The 17918-nt window shown below is 43.9% G+C and overlaps 1 protein-coding gene across 5 annotated transcripts in view; it reads right to left on the bottom strand.

Moving 5' to 3' along the window:
- Positions 1 to 17533, bottom strand: part of SPIN1 (spindlin 1) — a 58226-nt gene extending 40693 nt beyond the window's left edge. Inside the window, exon 1 of one of the 5 annotated variants that reach the window (XM_075726024.1) lies at positions 17522 to 17533. The gene's annotated coding sequence lies outside the window, so the exon portion shown is untranslated. Of the gene's footprint in view, positions 1 to 5143; positions 5158 to 15782; positions 16087 to 17007; positions 17036 to 17258; positions 17294 to 17521 lie in introns of those variants that run through there. The other 4 variants (XM_075726022.1, XM_075726023.1, XM_075726020.1 and 1 more) reach the window with 4 other exon arrangements.
- Positions 17534 to 17918: the final 385 nt, after the last annotated feature.

The following is a 17918-nucleotide window of genomic DNA, read 5'->3' as shown; positions in this document are numbered from 1 at the left end:
AGCTCTAATGACCAACACAGTCCAAGATGTGTGACAATTCACTATCAGTTTTTTAAATCTGTTTCCTAGAGGGTGGTAGAAGATTGGCAGTTACTTGAAGCTAGTGTAAGCCCAACAGAAGTAAGAAATCCCTATAAGTAACTGCAGACAAGTTTGCATCATTCCAGCCCATTAGTGACTGATCTTGCTGTTTAAGCTGTTCAGAGAAGAACTCTGAATTAACAGGAAAAAGAATCATCCTTTGGCATGGCAGACAATTGTGGAAATAATCAGAAATATTATGTTTAGTAAAATCTGCAAACATTTAATTGTCCATAAAATATTTAGCACAGCTCCACACCAGCCTTTCAACTTGCAGCCTTATTTATGTATCAGGGATAGAAGTCACTAAAATGAAAGCAATACAAAAACCACTTTTATACTTAGCCTTGTGTTGGGTATAACCAGCAAATTAATACAGTTCTCTGAACTTTACGAACTTGGATAGCATACAGCCTCTGTCACACACCGAGTGATCTCTGCAACAGCACTGGAAGCGCAGATATACAAAACTGACTCCTCATCCCCCTCTGCTACCAAATAAGCTAGCCAGAAGCCAGCTAGTTTTTCCATTTGTGGAATTAAAAGAGATGGACAAAGAAGGACACAGGGGATGACCAACTTCACTTTCATCAGAAGAAAGGTGTACTTTTATCATGCTTTATCCACTCCTCATCCTTTGTTTTTCACGTAGGAGGCAGCAAGAAGTTCTATTAGTAGATACATCATTCAGACCAGTCCTGTTGTGTAGGAATTAGCTCACCTCTGTCCAGAGGTTTTTAAAGTTCTTGACCTTTGCTTGATGAACAGACAGGTGTACTTGCAAGAGATGATCATCTTGGCTGGTCCAGCTCAACATTTCACAGATGAAAGCTGCTCCCATTGCTCGGGTCTTTGAATCAACTGGAAACAGTTTGCGAACCTCTGATCAAAGCCTTTTTCGTTATGCTTAATTACGTTCTGCTCTGTATGTTCTCCTTCAGAGAAAGAAAAAAGGCCTGGAATGGCCTATAACCCACTATTAAAGGAATTATACATCAGTGGTTATGGAATTAACATCCAAAGAGTGCTGATCTTTAAATGTTAAATCTCAAGTCATATGGGCTGATTAGATGTAAGTGACAGTGATAACACTACACGTTCACTAAACCAGACAAGATATCAATACATCAGCTGATGGTTACAATTAACTATAGGCACAGGATTTTGCCTGAAAGGGGAAAGAGCTAGTCATTGACACGCACAGGCAAAAAAAGATCACTGACAAAAACCAAAGTGACAAAATAATTAAAGAAAAACAAAATTCCTGAGGTAAAAAGGGTTCAGAGTAGAAAATGACATACACATGCCTTATCCAGAATGCAGTAAGGAAAAAAAAAAAGCTCTTTTCAATTACAGGTTTGAAGTTTAGTCTCACACTAAATACAGTTAGCTTTCTGAAATGCCCTCCAGGTTTCTGGGGGAAAGGACAACTATATGCCTGCCGCTAAGAATACATAAATAACCCAGAAAACAAAAGGAAGTTAAGTTCTCCAAAGATGTATTCCAGAAAACATTGCAGGTTTACTCTGTTTTTTAGAGCTTATCAACAGTAAAGCTAGGTATTAAGCATTTGTCTAAAATTAAAATTGTTTAAATGTAATAGTTTCTTATTTGATCTGCCTCCCACCTTAGCAATGTCACAACCAGATTTGGTAATAGTTGGCTAAGGGACTCAATGACATTTTGCCACATGCTTGCCCTTGTTTGCCATATTAGTCCAAAAAAACACATACCAAAAATCAAACACAAGAATCAAAAAGACTGGATGTGAAATTTGGTATTAAAAACACATGCACTGTCTGTTCTACTGAATAGGCATCAAGCTAAAGGAGGAGTAAGAGAATTGACTAGTGCCAAATGAGCCTGCAACAGCTTAATTAAAAAAACACAATGTTCTTGTCAACGTAAAATTTTAAGTTCCACTTTAATTCATGTACAGGTTTTTAAATAAAAAACCAGTTTCTAGTCTTTGCTTTCCAACAACTGAGAAGAACAAGTGAAACATTTATCTATACACAAATCTTCCAGTTACTCTTTTGCACAGCAAAACCAATTTTGAAAAAAAAAATTTGCCCATTACTGCAATATTATGCACACCTTTGGTACTAGAACAATAAAGACACATGCATAGAGCATTTTTAAAGAGTTGGTTTAGAGATCTAGTCTACTCTTCCCTCAACTAGCATGGATAAGCAAAACCTCTAGTTTATTCTAGAATGATCTGCCTATGCCAACAGAAGGCATAGTTCAATTTCAGTATTCTTCTGTCCTTCTACTATGGAACCATCATAAATGGCTATGAGAGTTTAGCCAAACAGCTTTAAAACAGTGGTAAAGTCTATCATTTACTTAGTAATATTAGATATGATTTCATTTCACCCCTTTGCTACAATTCTTCCTGTGACTTTACACAGTATAGCAGGACTCTAAAGCACAATGACATTTTAAAGCATCCACATAATTCCTCTTACAGGCAATGCAAAACTACTCGCCGACTAAACCTTATGTGTGTTCCAACTTACTGATCGATCATTTAATAAATGCACAGCCCTCCATGCTTAAAGAAATGTTACAAGATAATGCTTTTATAAAAAAATCTGAAGAGATCTAGTATTTATTCAAAGCCAGGAGAACCTTCCCTGCATCTCTTTATCCACAGGTAAAATTTAACTCACTCCTAATTGTTCAGTCTACTGCAAATTACCTTGCATGTAACCACAGGGCAAGAACATGCACAGACACCAAGGTAACAAGTTGTCACAGGTTGGTGTAATTCCCTTAAGTTGTACACTTTGCATCACAGCAAACACAAAGCAGCTTAGCTTCTCCTGATTGATAGGTAGGTATCCCCCTCTTCCCCTGAATCCAAAAAACCACATATGCACAAAAATAACCAGGGGACAGGATAAGACAGCAACACTTACTACTTTACATGCCATATGCTTGCTACCATTCTATGGTAAATGCAAATGAACTTTTAAGTGTTATAATGCAAGTATTTTGCCCTTACTCATACTCTCACAAATGGCACTGACCCAAATAATTTATTGTAACTGTAAGCAAGTTTACTGTTTTTGGTTTCGTAACAGTTACAAAGACACATCTCTGGACACTAGAGAGGGAAATGTCTATTTGAAAAGGAAAGACATTTCTCTGTTCTCTGCTCAAGCGTCTCCTCACAGAGGACACTTAGGTCATCAGCCATTGTTTGAAGACTAGGTTTAATTGCTATTGTGTTGGTCTGAGAAACATTGTTCCAAAGTGGAAAGGATCACCCAAACATTCCGGAAGAGCAGGCCCAGGGCAAACATACCTAACCCTGCTGTTAGAAGGTAATGGAGTGGTAAGTTACCGCACTTAGCTAAGTCTGTTAGGTTAATTAACCATGGCAAATCAAACTCCTGGGTTCACATCTCTTTAGGAGGCTGGCTGATCTTTCTAAGCAAGATTTTAAGTATACAACCACCAGTTCGCAACAATTCAAGCTAGTAACACTGCTACACACACCTTCCAACATTGATGGAATGTAAGTTTCATATCCTATTTTAAAGAGGAGGGGAAAAAATTCTGCCATTTGACAGACCACTTGCAAACTCACCAGTAGTCTGCAGACTGTAAGTAACAAATTATTTTTGGACATGTGTTCTGAGACCTTAGAGCCTAGTACACTGAGAAGACACCACTGCAACACTAAATTGAAAATAAGCATAATTAAAATATTTTCTTAAGCCAAGCTTAAGAATTTGTGACATCAGTTAGTTTTGCAAGAGCAAGTATTTTGCTGATGTACTTGAAACATTTTTTTTCCTCTCTCTAATGCAGCAGGCTTCTACAACTTTATTCATGAAAGCCCACAGTAAAGAACATATTTTGTTTCCTGCATTCAGAGATGACAGTTCATGCTTTAATAATCATTGATTCTTATGGTTTACATCCAATTTCTGCAGCTGTTTTATAACTTACTCATGACCTAATCACTGTTTGTCTTCAAGATGAGCAGTGGCAGGCCACCCATTTGGGGGAGAGGACCAGAAGACAGCAGAAACAGTGTTGGGGGGGGAAAGTAAGCCAAGTGATTATACATCAATATTAAGACTTGTGCTACCGCAACGACCTACCAGTTTTAAAAGCAGACAAAATGCACGAGCATTCAGAATTCTTACTAGGACAAGCTATTATTCACAGCATTGATTAGAAAGTCAAAATTTAATTGTTATGAACCTCAACCTAAGTAACCAATAAGGGTATTGACAAATAAGTAGTAATTCAGCACTTAAAAAAACAAAAAAAAAGCATGGCCACAAAATACTTAGAGGGACCAGGTTAGAAAATACAGTTACCCACATCTGCTCTGTATACAACCAAAACTATGACAAGCTGTACTAATGAACCCATTTATTCATGGATTTGAGACACACATGCCTAAACTTCTCCCATCATGAACACCACAGTAACTACAATCATAACAGACAGCTTTTAATGAATCAGTGGTCTCTGTTGGACACAAATACTGACTACCTCTACTCTGATAAAAATGTAGTTCTCTTACATCAGCTGGGAGTATGGGAGGAATTAGGGTGAACTTACTGGGTAAGTTAAGGCCTCCTCTAGTCACAAGAAAATGGACAAATAATTTTATTAGGAATTACTGCAATGAAAGAGCAAACTAACATTTTGCAAGCTGAAGCATGATCACACCAATACAATGACCCTAAGCACACACTCAAAGCATAGAAAAATTTCTCCCTACAGACCCGATTTTAAGAAAAGCTTATAGACATGATTAGACAATTTAAGTTAGTAGTCATTTTCATCCTACCTTTGCAATGATCAGGAAAAAACATGAAAAGAGGACTCAGGGAGAACAACCTCTTGCCTTTACTGTGCATCTTGAAAAAGCTGAGCAACCAGTCACAAACTGAATTTGTCTTACCTGTTTTCTTCACCCTCAGCCATTTTAGCTTAGATTAAAGCAGTTCTCATACAAATGCATTCAATTTTACATGGAAAAATAAATCACTTAAGTGAAAACATTTACTGTTAAGAACACCAAGTCTCTTACCATGGCTACTAACCAATAATGTGATCTTTGTTTTTCCAGACCAACTGCAGAATATTCACTCACTGTCTACAATGTTAATATGAATCTCAATCTGAACAGATTATCAGCTTTACATGGTGAATACCTGCAACAGATGCTGAAGTTGTAATATGTGGTAACAACAAAGCACCGACATCAAAATTCAGCATTGTATTATGAGCTCTAGCTACAGCTAACTTTGCTGGTTTTGATAAATTTGGAGGGTCAGTGAAAGAACAGTACTTTAAAACAAAAATTGCTACTTATAGAAGAGCAGTATAGCTGTAGAGAAAAGACACCAGAACTTTGTAATACGAATAATATAAATACTGCAGTCAACACTGGTTTTATCAGCCAGGACAATGATAGCTTATTAAACTGTTGATGATACCTTTTTCTATTCAAAGATGAGAACCATCAGCATTGTAACATTACATGGTATTTTCTTCACTTACATACAGGTCTTTTCAGATTTTTGGTGGAAAACCAAACATATCCTGCATAAGTAAAAGTTGGGAGGAGGTGGGAGGGGCAGGACAGCAGGGAGTAAAAAAAAGAAAATCAAGCTGTGAAACCAGTGACTCTCCCTAAAAGCAGTGGAGACATCAGAACAGACCAATCCTTACACTGTTGGTAGTTTTTAAAACATGGAAGAAAAATGCACAAAGTACTAGTTATCAAACTGGTATGGTATCTGCATACTCATGAAACTAACCAGAAGATCCTGAAGTATTTCAGAGGATGAAGAACTGTTTCAAGTTAGTCTGAAAAGTTATTTACTGGACTGTGGAAAAAATGTACTATAGAGAACACCTGCATGAGTTTAAGACAATGTTTGCTCAGAAACAGCTGCCTTAAAACACTAAATTCCTCTTGTTCTGTAATAGCAGAAAGGTGACAAAAATCATGGCAAGAAGGAAGTCAAGACTTTAAGAATGAGGACCACCTTGGAATCAGTTGTTCCCTACCATACCTTGTTTGTTCCACAGCAACCATACTTTCCTTTCTTAGACTTTGATAATAAGCTCTGATCAAAAACCCTGCTTTGAAATTACTTCACTGTGCATGCAGCATGAATGGAAATTAAATGAGAAAGTAAATTAATCAAGATAGGACTTCAGAGTGAGAACTTGCAGCAGCAGCAACAGGTAGAGGTAGACTTTCTCTTTTTAGCTTCATAATCTAATTTTCTCTCCAGAAAGCTTTGTATCTGACCTGAACTAGATTCACTAATATAAACATTTAATTGTATTTTCTGAGATTTTGCATCAATCTAGGCATTGGTAATAATAACAACCACCCCAAAAAAAGCCATATCCCCTTTTCGTTTTGAAAAAGCACATACTTACTTGCAGAGAGGACTAAAAATTGTCCTGTAGGACTGGAAACAAGCTTGAGTCTACTCAACTAAGGAGCAGAGGAGAGGGAGAAACAGAAATTCAAAAAGGGAGAAAGTGAGGTATCTTCCAATGAAAACAGGACTCCAGGAAGGCAGGATGTCCTTCCCCACAAAAGCAGATGAGGCCTTGTAGAAGTCTGTCCTACAGATAAACTGAGCACATGCAAGAACAGAGAACCACACCTCTGCCTTCCATGCTGAGCGCTGCTACATATTTAACCTTGCGCCACCCTTGCCCAAACATAAAGTCTCCCAGAAATGTGGTTAGAGGCCTAAGTATGACTGAAAACTAGGATGTTTATTCACAGCAAAGTCTCACCCCCACACCTCACTTTTCCTCCTTCAGTCAATTTTATACATATAGGGAAAAACACAACAAAAAAAACCTGACCTCAAATAAATCCATATAAATTCTGTTCTTCAAGCATCTAGCCTAAAACTATCTGTAATGCAACGCTTTCTTCACCCCTGGCTCCCCACCAAGGTCACAGCAAGATATTACCATTCAAAAAAGCACTCTTCATCCATTATTAACACAGCCACATGTCCCTGTTGGTATGAAATAACATAAATCTGTCTCATCTCCATACAAGCCACAGGTATACACACAGGTATAACTGAGGGTATGAGTGAATCTTCCCCCCAACTTGAACAGGCAGGAGAGCACATGAACCAGAAGACAGTTTGCTTGCCCTCTCTGTCTTATGGCTGGCACCTAACACTAAAATATGCTTTTATTGGACCTGATGGTCACCAATGCAAGTGAGCTCATCAGTGACGTCAAGACTGGAGGCAGCCTGGGCTGCAGTGATCATGCATTGGTGGAGTTCACACTCCTGAGGGATATGGGAAAAGCGAGGAGTATAGTCAGGACCCTAAATTTTCGGAGAGCAAAGTTCCAGCTCTTCAAGGAGTTAAGTTAGAAAGACGCCTGGGGAAACAGTCCTCATGGACAGGGGAACAGAACAGAGCTGGCAGTTTTTTTAAGGACACCTTCCATAGAGCACAAGAGCTCTCAGTCCCCACGTGAAAGAAATCAGGCAAGGAACGGAAGAGACCAGCACGGCTGAGTCAAGACATGCTGGTCAAACTAAAGAGCAAGAGGGAACTGCACAGGCAGTGGAAGCAGGGACAGGTGTCCTGGGAAGAGTACAGGGAAACTGCCCGGTTGTGTAGGGAGGACGTCAGGAAGGCCAAGGCGAGGATGGAGCTGAATTTGGCAAGGGATGTAAAGAATAACAAGAAGGGCTTCTACAGGTATATCAACCAGAAAAGGAAGGTTAAACAAAGCATACCCCCTGCCCTGATGAACAAGAATGCCAATCTAGTGTCAACACACTAGGAGAAGGCTGAGGTACTCAAGAACTTTTTTGCCTTAGTCTTCACCAGCAACCTGTCTCCTCACCCCTTCTGAGTCGATGGACAGCAAGATGGAGACCAGGGGGGGTAAAGCCCCACCCACTGTAAGGGAAGATCAGGTTGGAGACCACCTGAGGAACCTCAATGTACACACATCTATGGGACCTGATGAGATGCAACCCAGAGTCCTGAAGGAATTGGCTGATGTAGTTGCCAAGGCACTCTATGATACTAGAAAAGTCATGGCAGTCAGGTGAAGTCCCTGCTGACTGGAAAAAGGGGAACATTGTGCCCATTTTTAAAAAGGGAAAAAGCAGGACCCTGGGAACTACCAACCTGTCAGCCTCACCTCTGTGCCCGGGAAGATCACGGAGCAGATCCTCCTAGAAGCTATGCTAAAGTGAGGTGATTTGAGACAGCCAGCACAGCTTCACCAAGGGCAAGTCCTGCCTGACCAACCTAATGGCTTTCTATGAAGGAGTGACTGCATGAGTGGACAATCGAAAAGCAATGGATGTCACCTACTTAGACTTCTGTAAAGCCTTTGACACAGTCCCCCACAACATCCTTCTCTCTAAATTAGGGAGATACGGATTTGATGGGTGGACTGTTTGGTGGATAAGGAACTGGTTGGATGGTTGTGTTCAGAGGGGAGTGGACAATTGTCCAAACAGAGTCCGGTGACAAGTGGAGTCCCTCAGGGGTCCGTACTGGGACCAGTGCTGTTTAGTATCTTCATCGATGACATAGACAGTGGGATTGAGTGCACCCTCGGCAAGTTTGCAGACAACACCAAGCTGAGTGGTGCGGTTGACACACCAGAAGAACAAGATGTCATCCAAAGGGACCTGGACAAGCTGGAGAGGTGGGCCTCCATGAACCTCATGAGGTTCAACAAAGCCAAGTGCGAGGTCCTGCACCTGGGACAGTGCAACCCCCAATATCAATACAGGCTGGGGGATGAAGGAATTGAGAGCAGCCCTGTGGAGAAGGACTTGGGGGTACTGGTAGATGAAAAGCTGGACATGAGCCGGCAATGTGTGCTTGCAACCCAGAAAGCCAACCATATCCTGGGCTGCATCAAAAGAAGCGTGGCCAGCAGGTCGAGGGAGGTGATTCTGACCCTCTACTCTGCTCTGGTAGACCTCTGTGTCCACCTCTGGAACCCTCAGCACAAGAAGGACATGGACCTGTTGGAGCAGGTTCAAAGGAGGGCCACCAAAATGATGAAAGGGCTGGAGCACCTCTCCTACGAGGACAGGCTGAGAGGGTTGGGGTTGTTCAGCCTGGAGAAGAGAAGGCTGCAGGGAGACCTTATTGCGGCCTTTCAGTACTTAAAGGGGGCCTACAGGAAAGATGGGGATAATCTTTTTAGCAAGGCCTGTTGTGACAGGACAAAGAGTAATGGTTTTAAACTAAAGGAGGATAGATTTAGACTGGATATAAGGAAGAAATTTTTTACAATGAGTGTGGTGAAACACTGGAACGGGTTGCCCAGAGAGGTAGTGGAGGCCCCCTCCCTAGAAACATTCAAGGTCAGGCTGGATGGGGCTCTGAGCAACTTGATGTAGTTAAAGCTGTCCCTGCTCACTGCAGGGGGATTGGGCTAGATGACCTCTAAAGGTGCCTTCCAACTCAAAGCATTCTATGACTCTAGTGACGAAGTGGAGGTGCAGAAGGTGGAGAGACACTCACCTCTGGTGTGGTCCTGCAGTCTAGGGACTAGAAGAGATTTATACCCTAATTTGCTCCCAGGGAAGCCTTTTACTCCTTCCTTCAGCAGCAGAGAGATGACCCTGAGGACAGCCACTGTGAACACTCCCTCTGCTACCAACATGATGTCAACCATATGAATATCCAACCGCCTGTGGTTTCCAAGTATATCAAACACCTGCATATTCTTTAACCCTAAAAACACTTAAGAGTCAGATTTCTATTAAGTCACATAAAAGGCAGAATTCACTGTATTTTTTTTAATATACTCTTGACATAGCATGGATTTTGACCAATCATATCTCACAAAAGTGTGGCAGAACAATTGTTAATGAATTTGTATGCCATCTTTCACCATTAAGACAAAGATCTTCTGAAGAGGATTAATGAAGAAAAAAGTAATTTCGTCCATTTAATAAAGCTCTCTGCAACTAGAAGTTTTTGAGAAGGAAGTAGTAAATTAATCTCTAACATACTTGCTCCCATTCTGATCTCACTCTGGTCTTCAGATCATTGTCTAAAACACACATGGTTCTAAAACAGGACAGGCAAGGAATTGTCCAGAATCATACAGACATTTTATCTTTATTTTTACCATTCCGAGAAAAATCAAATAAAGACAGTCTAATCTGCAAACATTTTTACAGTTCAAGTTGAAGACCGGAGGTAAGTTACAGTCATGCAGAAGAACAGACACAATACGTGCCAGTATACAATAGGTACTTACCTTTGCATACTAGAAGCCCAAGCACTGTACTGAATTTTAGTAGATATATGTTTGTTAAGGCATTTGGAAGAGGTTACCAAGAAAACTTAACAGAAATGTCACCAGGGAACTATTCTAGAACATGCCTTCTCCTATACTACTCAGCTCACACCACAGACATTAAATCTAGAAAGATGGAAATTTCCGTATGTAAAAATCTCAACAGCAAACACAAGATTACGGACTGCACTTAAGCTACCTTTGTTCAGCATACTAGGGAAGAATTCTGCACAGGGAACATAAATACTAAATTAGGAAAACGGGTTTTGCAATAGAAATAATTATTTTAATAAATACCAGACCAGAAGCGTGACATCTAATAAATCTTAAGTTCTTACCCGCTTAGGGTAAGAGATTATGATCTAGCAAAGCTCATGTTTACATTTAAATTGGATTAATACAAGTACAGAAGAAAAAAGAATTTTTTTTTGAAAGAGGGTCAAATTGAAGTCTATATAGGTGAAGTTTTACACACCTCAGCACAATGGCATAGACCAGCTAGAACAGCTTACTTTGCTTTAGAGTAACTCAAAGAACATTACTGGAAAAAAAAGTCAAGCTTATTACTTTTTCATTTTATATATCACTGGCCACATCTGGGTAGAGTAAGTATCACTGTAAGAAGCAGCATCAGTAGTGGACATTAAATTTCCAGGTAACATTGCACTTTACAACCTAGTTAGCACAGTAATCTTAACACAGATTAAACTTACAAACATCCCCTGCATTCATTAACTGTTCTGCTCTAACAGGGATCTAAGAGAGGAAAAAAAGCAATGTGACAGGGAGGAAAAAAAGCCTCTGAGGTACACATTCAGAGGCAACAATCATCTGAATAGGCTACTCCCAAAGTTACACAGTTACTTTGCCAAGATTGGCATCTCAGGATTCAGGACTACCTCTGAACCATGAGGAAGACTCTCTGAAAACACAAGGATGGAAGATCCACCAGTGACCTTAAAGAAAGCAACACATTTTATTGGAGCACTTTAATTCTAAAGCACTTCCAAACTGGCAGATAAAAGCAGTCTTACACTTCATCAGACAGGCTCCCCAACACTCTGACACTAAAACAAACCACTCTGGAAACCAGCATTAAGAATAGTTAGGTTACCACACAAGGCAGCTGTAGTGATTGAACCCAGGGCCCTTCAGCTGAGGTAGCTGCCACCATTAGAAGGGGACTACCAGCTACAATGCAGTCAGAGAACAGGACCTGCACACAGCTAGGCCAGAAGTGGTGAAGTGAAAATGAAGAGATGACTTCAAAGATGGCAAGTGGACTCAACAGTCAGTCACCACGATAAAAATGTTCTCGCTATGCAAGGCAACCATAAGTAAGCAATGTGAGAATAACTGGAAAATTAATGGAAAAGACAACAACTAAGGAATAACTAAAATGATACAATTCCATTGTGTTCAAACTACCATAGGGAACTGAAGGTCTACAAGTTCAGCAGTCATTCTGTATAAGTTAAGTATTTACTAAGTCATTGAAATCCACAGAACTGCTCTTGAAATAAGTATCTCCTTTCACCAGTACTTGTAGGTACAAACTTTGAATACCATATTGGAACATTCAACAATAACATTTTAAAAAACCCCAAACAAGCAAACAAAAAACCCCCAAACCAAGAGCTAATCAGCTTTTAGGGTTTATAAGCTTTATAGTCTTACCAAAAAACTGTAAAAACCTACTTGTAAATGCTTACAGTATACTGTCAGTAACTCTTATTCTGCAAGCAGATCACAAAAATAAAATCATCAGAAGATATTTCAACAACATCTCAACCACCTTACAATTAACTGCAAAGATTAGAATACAGTTAGGCTAGTTAAGGCTAGTAGTCACCACAGGTAATGACAATTTCTATATATTTCTGAATTTTGTGGAACCATTTCAATAATGTTTCCAAGTAAAAGCAAGTCAAACAAGACTCATAGCATAGATTTATGGCAGTTTCACAACATACATTACAGGAACAAAACATAAAAAGGTAACCTGTCTTTGTGGAGCCATTGTCCACGATCTGATAGCCAAATCAATTCACCTCCTGAATGCTGCATGCCATCAGCAAATTCACATTTTACACTACAGTGGAAAGTTCATCGCAACCACCACATGGTGAAAGTAGTAAGTTTGAATTAAATTATTTTACCATTGTTTGAAATGGATCAGTGATGTCACTAGAATCAACTATTTATAGATAAATACAGATTAGTTAACTACACTACGTCAAGGAACTCATCGCTTAACCATGTCGTAGAGATGTGGATGGAAGCAGTCTGCACATTTGTACAAGGAAGGTCCAATTCCCCATTCCTTTAAGTCACATGCTTTGCTGACATCTATGTAGTATCTGGATAGCAGAGTAGACCACATCTTGATATACAGAAAGTACTCATTAGGAAAACCAGTGTCAATAAAGATCAGCATTCACCTTCTGATCATAAAACCACCAAACTCTGAAGAGCAATAAGAGAAAGAAAGTAACAAAAACAACAAACCAAAAAATTCTCTCACACCTGGTATGAGAAACAAGCTATCTAACCATACAACAGGAAATAACTTTCCATAATAGTGATTCTCTGTTGGCTGAGCTTCAGTGAACAGCTTTCGAAAGATGGTTTTTAAACCACTTCGCTGAATCAGTTTTAGTCATCTACAAAAACATGGTTCTCGTGCCATACCATCAAGAAGTCAAGTTAGATCTTTCTAATACGTGGGGAAAGAAAAGAAAGGAGGCAAGGAAAGCTAAAATGAAACCACAAGAACTTTAGAGCAACAGGCTTCATTCTAAAAAAAAAAAGTCTGTTTCTTTTACTCAGAAAATAGAATCTTACTGAGAATGTTTCATTTGTAAACCATTAAGCAAATTATGCATTACATTAAAAAAACACTTTAAAACAGTTATTGCATCAGCTAGATGTTTACAGATCTGAACATGTCAAAAAGTGCAGCTTGGCAACAGATAGCAAGGAAAGATACAGGGTAAGAAGTCGATGGAAGAATACTACTTGGATTGAGAAAATACACAAAAAGTACTGAAGTATAAGATCAACTAGAAGTGTTCATTACCTTTAGGACTTTACATCTGAACTGGCAATTTCATAAATATTTAGAACTACCCTGAGTCATGATTTACTTGACCGAAGATTCACTGAAAAGTATTTCTTGTTAAAAGAAACTGGTTAATTTCTAACATCTTCCAGCAAGCTATCACTGAGACTGCATTTCTTGCATTCTTCCTTCTTCCTCAGTCTCAATTCCCAATTTGAAAAAGTAAACAGTTTTGGAAAAGGAGATTTTACTAGTACCTGTTTTTTAATTTGGTTAAACACAGCCCAGCATTACCCACAATGACAAAAACACTGGAGTGTCTTCACTTAGCGGTACCAAAGACACAAAGATTTGGCAAGTTCTTCAACTAGATCAGCTCCTCATGGGATACTAAGACCCATAATACTGATTTCTGACCAACTCATCAACACAACCAAGACAAAAAGAAAAAATCTTCTAGGTGTCATAGAAAACACCACAACTGCAAGCTACAGCAACAATGCTATAAACAAGAAACTTCACAAAGCTAATGAAGTAGAGCTGAATTTTATGGAATAAAATCCAGTTCTAGCAAGAAAACTCAGGGTACCAGAGTTAAGAAACGTGTCTATTTTTAAGTGATCCATTATTTAAACAGATGTGTTGTGGATGGCCTATTTTTATTCAGTTTATTTTGCTCTTCACCCTAAGAATCAACTTAAGTATCCAAAGGCCTATTCTGAGGGAGGGGCTGCATACCTCAGTACATTTCACACTTTTAGTAAGAGCACAATAATTTCAAAATTTATGATAATGAATGACTAATTGGCTACAACTGGTAAACTATTCTAGCAGCTTTACCAATATTGCCTTCAGGTTGCTAAATGTGAAAAAAAAAAAAAGTAACTGACTGCTGCAGGAATCTACTGATAGATCAAATTACAGACTTTTGCTCGGACTTTTCCATCTAGAAGTAATACAGTTGGCTCAGAAGCCATGACGTAGATACACATTCCAAAATGATCTTGTAACTTGTATGACTCCACTCAAGTTTTATTTTGTTGTAAACGCATTATTACAAATTATTTTCTCCTCACTGGTTAATCAATGTTTGTTAATGGGGATGGAAAAAGCAGCAGAAAAAGAAGTATTAATGTATGATACTTAATTCTAGCATTGTAGTATTTATTTCTGTTTCAGTAAAGGCTGTATGATTATGCCATGCCAGTGCTTCTCCACTAGAAGCTTCCAAAGCAAAGTAGACAAAGACGACAGAGCTAGGACATTCGTTACTTTAGGGCAGTGCTCAGATACTAACAGAAGCCATGGCTATCCATGTGTACACGATTGAATAAAGACTGTGTCTTTAAATACAGTCTTTGAAAAAAATTAAGCATTCACTATGAATTACAGTAACATGTCTAGAAAGCAATATAAACCAGCATGTCTTAGCACCTTCAGCATTCACCCTTAAGTTACAACCCGGATATAAATCTCTTCCATGGCAGATCACTTTAGATATGCTCAACAAACCAGCTTGAAACGTTATTTTGGTTTTACGTCATAAGCAAGCAAAAAAAAAATAAGCCATATTCATGGAAGCCAGAAGGGGGTGCTCTGAATAACTGAGGTGGGGGGTATTGAACTGAGCATTTGCCTTGTGTTAGGAGAGGTCAGAAGCACACTGTCTTGTTTTAGTTTGGGAGCCCAGTGAAGTTCAGGATGCCGTGCCTTTTTTGCAAAAAAGGAATCTGAAAAGCAGGAGCGCTCCTTGTAGCAAAAAGGAAATGCTTCGGTTTGTGCTATTGTCATCACAAGGGCAAATTAATCTGTGACAGAAAACTAGCAACACAAAGAGCTGGCAAGTGTTAATTCCAGTTTCGTATCCCATGATTTGTGAGCTGTTTAAGATACTGACAAGGAGACGCAGGGAATGCAAAGAAATCCAAAAAGCCTATGCTACGGTTTTTACCTACACAACGCCTATTCTGACATAATTAGTTCAGGTCTTTTTAATGTGACTATGCTGAGTTCATACCTTACACCCAACTACATCCTGAAACGAAAGAAACGGCCCTAGATCATTCTGCAAGTGTAATACAGTATTTCACCTCTGCCAGCACTTTGATGCATCAGCCTCCCCCCACCCAAAAAGAGAAAAAGATACGCACATTCCAATCAAGCCTCTCTCAGCAGGGCTCACCCAGTTCCCCCCTCCCTCCCTCCCTCCCTTCCTCCCTCGCCCCAGGCCTTGCCAGGTTCCCAAAGCCCCTTTGATTTTAGGTTTCATTTTGTGGTAAACAGCAAAACGAAAGGAGAAAGCTTCCAAAGCGAGGATCCTTACCCTTGAAATCCCGCCATGCGCGCAATAAGGAGGGTGAACTGTTTTTCCTCTTTTTTTTGGATGGGAGATGAGGGGGGAGGGGGAAGAAACAAAAGCCTAAACGGAGGAGAAGCTAAGCGGCGGAGACAGAGGGAGAAGGCGGAGACCCTGGTGGAGGAGCAGGGCGAGCGTCAGCCATGTTGTGTGTGTGTTGGTCCAGTATTTACAAACCTGCAGCTGCAGCAGCGCTTGGAGTCTGGGAGAGAGGGGAACGAAGGGAGGGAGAAAGGAAGGCGAGGAGGGAGGAGAGGCAGGCACAGAGAGAGGGAAGGAAGGGAGGGAGGAAGGGAGGGAGGAAGGGAGGGAGGGGGGAAGCGGCCGCGGCGGCAGCAGACAAAGGATCCCAGCGCAGCCCGAGCCAGGCGCGCACACGCTCGCACACCCTCGCGCACACACACGGGGCGCCCCGCACCGCGCCAGCGCTGCCCGCAGCCCCGCCGCCGCCAGCCCCGGGCGGCAGCGCGGCGGCTCCCCCTCCGCCCGCCGCGGCCCGGCCCCGCCGCCGCACTCACGCCCCCCTCGCCCCGCTTTCCCGCGGCGCGGGGGGGGGGGGAGGGGGGCCGGGGCCCGCTTCCCCACGCCTCCGCCTCCCCCGGCGTCCGCTGTCGGGGCGGGGGGAGGCTTATCTGCCGGCAGCCCCTCGGCGGGCCCCAGCCCACGTACTATAGCTCCGCAGAGGGGAAGGGGGGGGGTGGGGCGGCCCGACCCCTCCCCTCCGGCAGGGGACGGGGGGGTGGATGCCGAGCGGGGCCCGTGCCAGGGGAGGGCGGCAGCCCCCGCCGGGGCCGGGAAGGGTGGGGGTTGCCAGGCAGCCGGGGCGCTGCGGAGGAAGGGAGGGCAGAGATGGCAACATGAGCCCGGGGCCCCCGCGGCCCCGCTGCCGCCCGCCTCCCGCGGCTTCCGGGCGGGCCGCTGAGGCGGGCGGCGGGGGCGGGAGGGGAGGGGCGCCGGACCCCGGCGGAGGAGGGGGCGCGGGGCCGGGACGCCGCGGGCGGGTACGTAATGTCAGCCCCGGGGGAGGGGAGGCGAGGCTGGGCTGGGAGCGGCGGCTCCGGCTCCCCCCACAGCGACTCCCTCCGGCTCTGCCCGGTACTGGGCCGGGCCAGGCCAAGGGCGGCGCGACGGGCTGCGCTCCCCCCCCCCCCCCCCCCCCGCCTCCCCTCCCCCGCCTTCCCCGCTCGCTCACCTGCCGGCGGGACGGGCGCCCGGGGGTGCCAGGCGGGCGGCCCGGGGGTGCCAGCGCTGCCGCCGCTGCCGCAGCCCCCTGCCTTGCCGGGCCGCTCAGCTCTTCCGCGGCGGCAGCGGGGACGGCCGCTCCCCTTGTCTCGTTTGCCCCCCTCCGCCGCCGCCGCCGCCACTGCCTCCTGCTCGCCTCTGCCACATTTGGATCCCCCTCTCCCTACGCCAGCTCCGCCGCCAGGATAGAGGCCTCCTCACCTTCCTGCCAAATAGTGAGCCACCCGCATCCAGCCGTTCAAAACACAGGGCCGGGCCCCGCCCTCCTCCCCCGCCCGCCCCCCCCCGCCGGCGCGCAGGCGCACTGCGGCGCCCAAACTGCGACAGGAGCGGAGGACGCGCTCCCCCGCCCCGCCCCGCCCCGCCCCGCCCGCCCTCGCCGAGCCCGGCGCGCCTGCGCGGCCGCCCGCCGCTCCTCCGCTCCTCCGCTTGCTCCTGCCCGCTACCTCCTGCCCGCTACCCACCGTGACGGCGGCGCCGCGGGTGCGTGGCGGAGCCCTCCGGCGGGCGCCTCAGATCGCGGCCTGCCCGGCCCCGGGGCGGCGGGCGGCCCTCGCCCCGCCCCGCCCGCCCGCCCGCCCGCTCTCCGCAGCGCGCCCGGCGCCGCCTCACGGGCGGGCCGGCAGCGGTCGGTGGCGGCGGCGCCGCTCAGCAGCAGCGGCTCCTCCCCAGGCAGGCCCTGGGGCCGCGGCCTACCTGGGGCCCAGGGCCATGGCTGGCAGCCTCCCGGGTTTCAGGGTGCGCAGCGTTTTCCAGCGGGTTTTTGCGGTGTCCCTGGGCATCTTCCAACCCGCGAACAATGTTCAGGCCATCTGGGGATGGCGGCGGTAGTCGCGTTTGTACAGAGAGGCCCACGAGTGT

Source organism: Pelecanus crispus, chromosome Z, assembly GCF_030463565.1.
Source record: "Pelecanus crispus isolate bPelCri1 chromosome Z, bPelCri1.pri, whole genome shotgun sequence".
NCBI classification, from domain to species: domain Eukaryota; kingdom Metazoa; phylum Chordata; class Aves; order Pelecaniformes; family Pelecanidae; genus Pelecanus; species Pelecanus crispus.
Note: the sequence above shows the minus strand (reverse complement) of the source record. Positions and strands in the feature narration are given on the sequence as shown.